Consider the following 7394-nt stretch of genomic DNA (forward strand, 5'->3'; position numbering starts at 1 on the left):
CCTTTATTGGTTTGGGAACCCAAACAATCACAAACATTTAAGTGCCAGGAACTGTACTTGGTAATGGGGATACAAACACAAATTAAAAGTAAGTCCATACCCTCCAGAAACTTGCCATCTCACCAGGGGAGGCATGTGCTCATACAGGTACAAGATATTTTAGGACTGAGAAGGCAGTAGTGTCTAGGGGAGATTAAGAAAAACTTGATGTCTAGAAGAAAGCATATGATCTGAACTAGAGCGTAAGGAAGGAATGCATTGCAGATGTGGGAAATTGCCAGTGCAAAAACATGGACCTGGGAGATAGAAGGTCTTTTACAAGGCCAGTTTGGCTGGACTATACTGTATGTGAAGGGGATCTATGTATATTAAGGCTGAAAAAAAAACCAAAAACAAACCAGAAGTTTGTATGCTATGCTTGAAGTAAAAGAGAACCACTGAAGTTTATGAAGTAAGAGCTGTAATTTGGATAAATCAGATTGGCAGCTTTGGTAGTTGGGCTGGACTGGGGAAAGACAAAGTGGGGAGAACCGTTAGGAGGCTGTTGTGGTAGTTCAGGTCACAGGTGATGAAAACCTATGTAAGGGAAAATGCAGGAGAAGTTGTAGAGGTAGAAATGACAAGATTTGGCAATCAATTTGGATATGTAGAATGAGGGAGGGTGAGAAATCACAGATGGCACCGAGGTTATGAACCTGCGGGATTGGAATGGGATGGTGATACCCTTGAAGAAGTTGGTCATCCAACATTTATTTAACAAGTTCAGAAGTGCTGTGTATTTTGATCATGTTACATTTAAGATGCCTCCAGGACATCCAATTCAAAGTGACATATAGGCAGCTGGAGCTCAGGAAGGAGAATAAGACTGGCTATACAGATTTGAAAGTCAACTGAATGTATGTAAGCTGATGAAGTCATTTAGAGAGAAGAAAGGACTTTGGATAGATCCTTTGGCTAAATTAATAAATATAGATGATGATCCAGCAAGGGAGAGAGCTGTCATGAAAATTCAGTAGGAATAGGTGACAGAAGTATCAAATGATGCAGATCATGATAGATGATTGAGAAAGGCCATCATATGTAGCAATTGAAAAATCATTGGTAACCTTAGAGCAGTATCAGTTGTACAAGGAAGTTGGAAGCCAGTTTAAAAAAGGTTTAGTGAAGAATGAGAGGATAGAAAGTAGAAATTAATTCAGACAGCTTTTTCAAAGAGTTTGGTTGGGAAAAGGAGAGGACATTAGCTTAAGGGATGGTAGCAAATAGTGAAGGATTCTGAAGTCCGGAGTATTGAAGTCAGTAGTAGATCAAAGATTATTGAAAGAAGGGATGATGAAAGAAGGCAATCTACTGATGGAGTGAGAAGCAGCCTGGATTAAAGGCTGCTTGGCAGGGAGAGTCAATTAGGAAGGAGGAAACCTCTTGTTTAAATGAGGTCTCAAGGTTAGATAACGAATTTCTAGCAGACCAAGTTAGCACAATTATGTTACTTCTCCAGTTCTACAAAAAGGTATATGGAAGGAGCAATCCAGGATGAATAGTTTAAGGATGAGGCAGCAATGTGTTCTGTGCAAAGTGGAAATGGTTAAAGGGTTGAGATTGGAAATGAAGAATTCAAAGGCTAACAGAGTACTGAGGGGTAGAAGGATTGTGGATTATGAAAAGGATGGAGGATAGGGGTAGGAAGAGGAAGGCATGAAATAAGATTATGATGAGAGAGGAAGTTCAGAGTTCTTCTGCCATTGTGCAGCAACTTCTCATTTGATGTATACTCTATCAATCAAAATTAAGCACCCTATCTAAGTCAGACTGGCTGTTGTATACCAGCCCACAGATCATTCTTCTTTCTCAAGGAGTTTAAGGTTGGGTTTTTTTTGTTTTTTAGGCAATTGGGGTTAAGTGACTTGCCCAGGGTCACACAGCTAGTAAGTGTCAAGTGTTTGGTCTGAGGCTGGATTTGAACTCAGGTCCTCCTGACTTCAGGGCCGGCGCTTTATCCACTTACACTACCTAGCTGCCCCTTTCTCAAGGAGTTTAGCACCTGGCTTACTGAATTCCTTTCCTTCCCAACTCCTGCTTTTATATGATGGACTTCATCATAAATGATGATGTTCTTCAAATACCCTAACCACCTGACTCTTAAAATTCCTTAATTCCCATGACTTCCACCACTCTGCCTCAGCCACATATAGGGACAACCACACCCTGGATCTTACCACTACCCACAAGTGTTATACTTCCTAACTCAAAAATTCTTTTTTCTCTCACCTTAACCTCGTCATTCCATATGTCTCTATATATCACCTCTCCTAAGTCTTCCTTTATAGCCTCCAATTCATCCACTCCTCTCTAAAGTCTCCTGGGCCTTGCCTTCTCTTTGTACAGTTCTCTAGTGACCCCACAGCTTCCATCTATATGTAGATGACCCACAGATCTATGTAGCCTGCTTCATTCTCTCACCTGAGTTTCTGTACCACACCACCTGTTGAACATTTCAAACTGGATGTTCCAGAAACCACTCAATATGTCTAAAACTCATCTTTTCTCCCATATCTCTCCCCACCCCAGTCTTATCAACTTCCCTATTTCTGTGTAGGGTACTGTTCTTCCAGTTTCCTAGGCGTTATCCTCAACCTATATGTCCAATATATACATATGTACACATATACATACATATATAAATAATGTGTGTATATATGTATGTGTGTGTGTATCATCCTATATACCCAGTCAGTTACCAAATCTTGTTGCACTTATCTTTATAACATCTCTCCCCTTTTCTCTATTCACCCAGCAACCACCTTATTTTAAGCTAGACTACTCCCAACAGCTTCCTGATTGATCTCCTGGCCCGATTCTTTCTCCACTCCATCCTCCACACAGCTGCCAGTGATTTTCCGTAAATATGTGTTCCTGACTATTTCTCTCTCCTACTTAATAAACTACAGTAGCTCTTTATTGCCTCTTAAAATATAACTTTCTCTGTTTGACTTCTAAAGACCTTCACAACTTGACTCCAACCAATCTTCTCAACTTCATTGGACATTACTTCCCCTCTAGAGATTTAGCTAAATTGGACTTCTCTTTGTTCCTCACACATTGGATTTCATTCCCATATCTTTCCACCGTCTTTCTCCCATATTTAAAACACACTCTATCCTCAGCTCTACCTCATAGAATCCCTTTCTTCCTTTAAAACACAACTGAAGCATCCCCTTCTGCATGGTCTTTCCTGACTCCACCAACTACTTGTACCCTTCCTCTTTAACCAACTTGTATTTATTTTTAATCATTCAGTATCCCTTTGTATATGTCCCTGCTAGTCTCTACTGTTAAAATGTAAATTCCTTAAATATAGTGACATTTCATTTTTTGTCTTTGTATCCCTAGCTCCTATCACAACATCACTTCTGGCACTTTATGGGCATTTAATGTATGCTTGTTAATTGTCTTGAGTATGTCATGGGAATTGAGCAGATTGAGGAACCAGGAGGTTAGGTTATTTAAACAAACATCCACATATATACTGAAATGCTGTATTTATAAAGGCAAGATTTAGGGAATAGAGGAACTGTGAACCAAGAATAGATCTTGAGAAAGAAGGAAGAATGAATGATAACCTTCAGGATATAGATTGGGTGATAATTTCCCATGAAGTGATGATGGCAAAGGGAGTATCTGGAAGTATCAATGGAGAACATGGAGAATTCTGACTCCATCTTCCAGACCAATATGAGAGAATCTATTTGTTAATCTTAAAAAGGGTTAACTATTAGCACTAAGAGATGAAGTCTCTTGTACAGACTCATACATTCATTATAGGCCTTTGCCTCACATTACCTCCATAGGGTTTAGTTTTCTTTTTTTTCTTTTGTTCCCTTTGCATTTAGTATTTTATTTTTTCCAATTACATGTAAAGATAGTTTTCAATATTTCTTTTTTCTAAGATTTTGAGTTACAAATATTTTTCCCTTTCTCCTCTCCCCAAAACAGCATGCAGTCTGATATAGGTTATATGTGTATAATCACGTTAAACATTTTCACATGAGTCATGTTGTAAAAGAAAAATCAGAACAAAAGGAAAAACCATGAGAAAGGAAAAAAAGTGAAAATAATATACTTTGATCTACATTCAGATTTCATAGTTCTTTCTCTGGATGTGAATAACATTTCTCATCACAAGTCTTTTGGAATTGTCTTGGATCATTGTATTGCTAAGAAGAGCTAAGTCTATCATAGTTGATCATTGCACAATGTTGCTATTACTGTGTACAGTGTTCCCCTGGTTCTGCTCACTTCACTCAGCATCAGTTCCTGTAAATCTTTCCAGGTTTTTCTGAAATCTGACTGCTCATCATTTCTTATAAAACAATAGTATTCCTTTACATTCATATACCACAACTTGTTTAGTCATTCCCCAATTGATGGGCATCTCCTCAATTTCTAATTCTTAAAAACAGGTGCTACAAATATTTTTGTACATATGGGTATAGGTGTAGTTTTCATAGGACTAAATAGGAGCTTTTATTTTCAAAGTGTTGATCATTGTCTCTTGAAGAAAGATATTGGTGAGCCATTTTTGTACTATAGGTTGAATAATATAAAATGCTCTCCACTAAGCCTGAAATCTAGGACAGTTAGGTGGTGAAGTGGATAAGAGTACCTGGCCTGGGGTCAGGAAGACTCATTTTCCCAATTTCAAATATGGCCTCAGACCCTTACTAGCTGTGTAACCCTGAGGAAGTCACTTAACCCTGTTAGCCCCTGTTCCTTATCTGTAAAATGAAATAGAGAAGGAAATGACAAACCATTCCAGTATTTTTGCCAGGAAAACCACAAATAGGATCTTGAAGAGTTAGACAGGAGCCAAGCAATTGAACAACAACAAGCCTGAAATTCAAGATCTAATTTTTTTTAACTTCTTCTAAAGCTTGTTGTGTGGCTGCACTTTTAGCTAAGTAGTAGCTTATCTAATCAAACTGATAGACATTTGGATTATCCAGACCAAAGAGCTTCCTTGGTAGTTTTTTTTTTTAAGTTACAAAATATTTTTTCCAGATACTTTCCCAAACTGGTTCTCTTTAATGACCTAAAAATCCAAGTAAATACTTGATGCTACTTGGCTGTCATTATATATGTGTCATATACACACATACACACACACAAATGTGTCTTATAATTCCTCTGTAGTAATCAAATAGTGTTTTTTTTTAAAGAGGAAAAAAATAACTTACCCAATGTAATTTGTTCTCTTTTACTGTTATTTAGACCAATGCTCATTTTGCATTTGCAAAAAAGTTTGATTCTGTAGTCTTTTATGATATCTTCTCGTGTTTTGGGTATAGGATTATTTCTTACAACTCATAAATAATGTACTTATGAAGAAGGTATTTCAATAAAGAGAAAGTTCTTAATAAAACTAGGATTGCCAATTAATAGTGGCTAACATTTAACAACAATTCAGCTTAAAGAAGTCTTCATGCTACCTGAACAATAAAAGCAACTTCTCATGCAATAAACATTCAATGTGACTTCAGTAGGAAATGGAAAAAAGAGGAGAATGTGAAGGAAAAGAAAGAAGAGAAGATCAGAGAAAATTATTGGTTTATTAAAAACATTATATAATTAAATGAGAGGAAGTTATCTTTGATATTTTGCTAGAGCATTGGAACTGTCCAGGATCCTAATACCATAATTGAGGAATTCTCTGTGTGTTATACTTGGTAATGCAGTCACTCCTGGAGTTTGGGGAACTCTTCTTGTTCTAAAGTGACAGTCAAAATGGACTTAGATTGCGCTTATATGTACTAACTTTAAATCTTGAATGTGTTTAGTTCATTTCCCTCATTGCTTTAGTGTATATTGTGCTTTATATTTTATTTATACAACCTTGTGATAAAAAGTTTGGGGCCTTTTAAGTAACAATATCAAATAAAGTGAGAGCTACAGATCTATGATTCCTAAGATGGTCTAATGATTAAAAGGATTTTGTAAATGAGTTTAGTGATTATTTGACTGTCTACCACCCCAGGACTCTCTAAAATGAGATTAGTATTTGTTATTGTACCATTAAGTTGTAAGTTAGGGGTCTTTGGAACTGTTCCCTCCTCCCTAGTTCTCTGCATTTGGGTACCAGAGTAGTGCTATTATATGTTTCCATTTGAAAAAGGATCTTTTTCATGAATTGTTGTTTATCCTTCTCTCTCGAAGAGGACTAGTGACAGAGCTATCCCCGAGTGGAATGGGCTGCCTCAGCATGGTAGTGGAACCCCTCACCAAAGATCTTCAAGCACAGGCTGAAAGACTACTTGTCAGATATACTACAGAAGCAAAATGTGATTGTGATTTTGTGAAACAATCTGACTTTAAAAATTTTTATATTATTAAAAGATGAATATTGGTGAAACCTTGAGGAATGAGTTCAGTGGCCAGACAAACACATCACAAGGCAGGTGGAGATGAGACTCCCTTCTTGATGCATGGCTTCTGCCTTAGGATTATTAGTAATGACTCCTGTGTTTGAATATGAGATTGATCATGGGGGATCAAAATCAACTTGTTATATTCTTCCTTTCATAGTTCTTCCAGATGCCCTCATTTCAAAGGCACACTCAGGATATCTCAAAGAATTTAATAGTTGGAGAGGACCTCAGCAGTTATTGATCCAACCCATACCCAAAAGCAATTCCTACTATAACATGCTGGACAAATGGTTATCCCCCACTACTTGATGATCTCCTATGAGGATGTACCCACCACCTCAAGGTAGACCATTTCCATTCTTCAATAGGAAATTTTTTTTATCTGACATCAAACCTAAATTTACCTCTTTGTAACTCCTTCCTGTTGCTCCTAGTTCTGGCCACTGGGGTCAAATAGAATATGTCAAGATCCTTCTGCCAGACAGCCCTTCAAATATTTTTTAATTCTTTGGAATCTTCTCCAGGCTAGATATTTCCAGTTTCTCTAACTAATCTTCAGTATGGAATGGACTCAAATAGTTGCCCTTCTTGGACTGATGTCTCATCAATATATTTCTTTTTTTTCTTTTATTTTTTAATTTATTTATTCTAGTTTTCAACATTCATTTCCACAAGATTTTGAGTTCCAAATTTTTTCCCCATCTTGCCCCTTCTTCCACCCCAAGACAGCCTGCATTCTGAATACCCCTTTCCCTAATCTTCCCTCCCTTCTATCACCCTCCCCCCTTCTCTTATCTCCTTCCCCTTCTATTTTCCTATAGGGCAGGATAGATTTCTATACCCCATTGCTTATATCTTATCTCTCAGTTGCATGTGAAAACAATTTTTAACATTTGTTTTTAAAACTTTGGGTTCCAAATTAATATATTTCTTTTTTTAATTAATTTATTTTGATTTATCAACAATCACTTC

This window comes from Vombatus ursinus, unplaced genomic scaffold (assembly GCF_900497805.2).
Source record: "Vombatus ursinus unplaced genomic scaffold, bare-nosed wombat genome assembly UNPS02014893.1, whole genome shotgun sequence".
In the NCBI taxonomy this organism is placed as follows: domain Eukaryota; kingdom Metazoa; phylum Chordata; class Mammalia; order Diprotodontia; family Vombatidae; genus Vombatus; species Vombatus ursinus.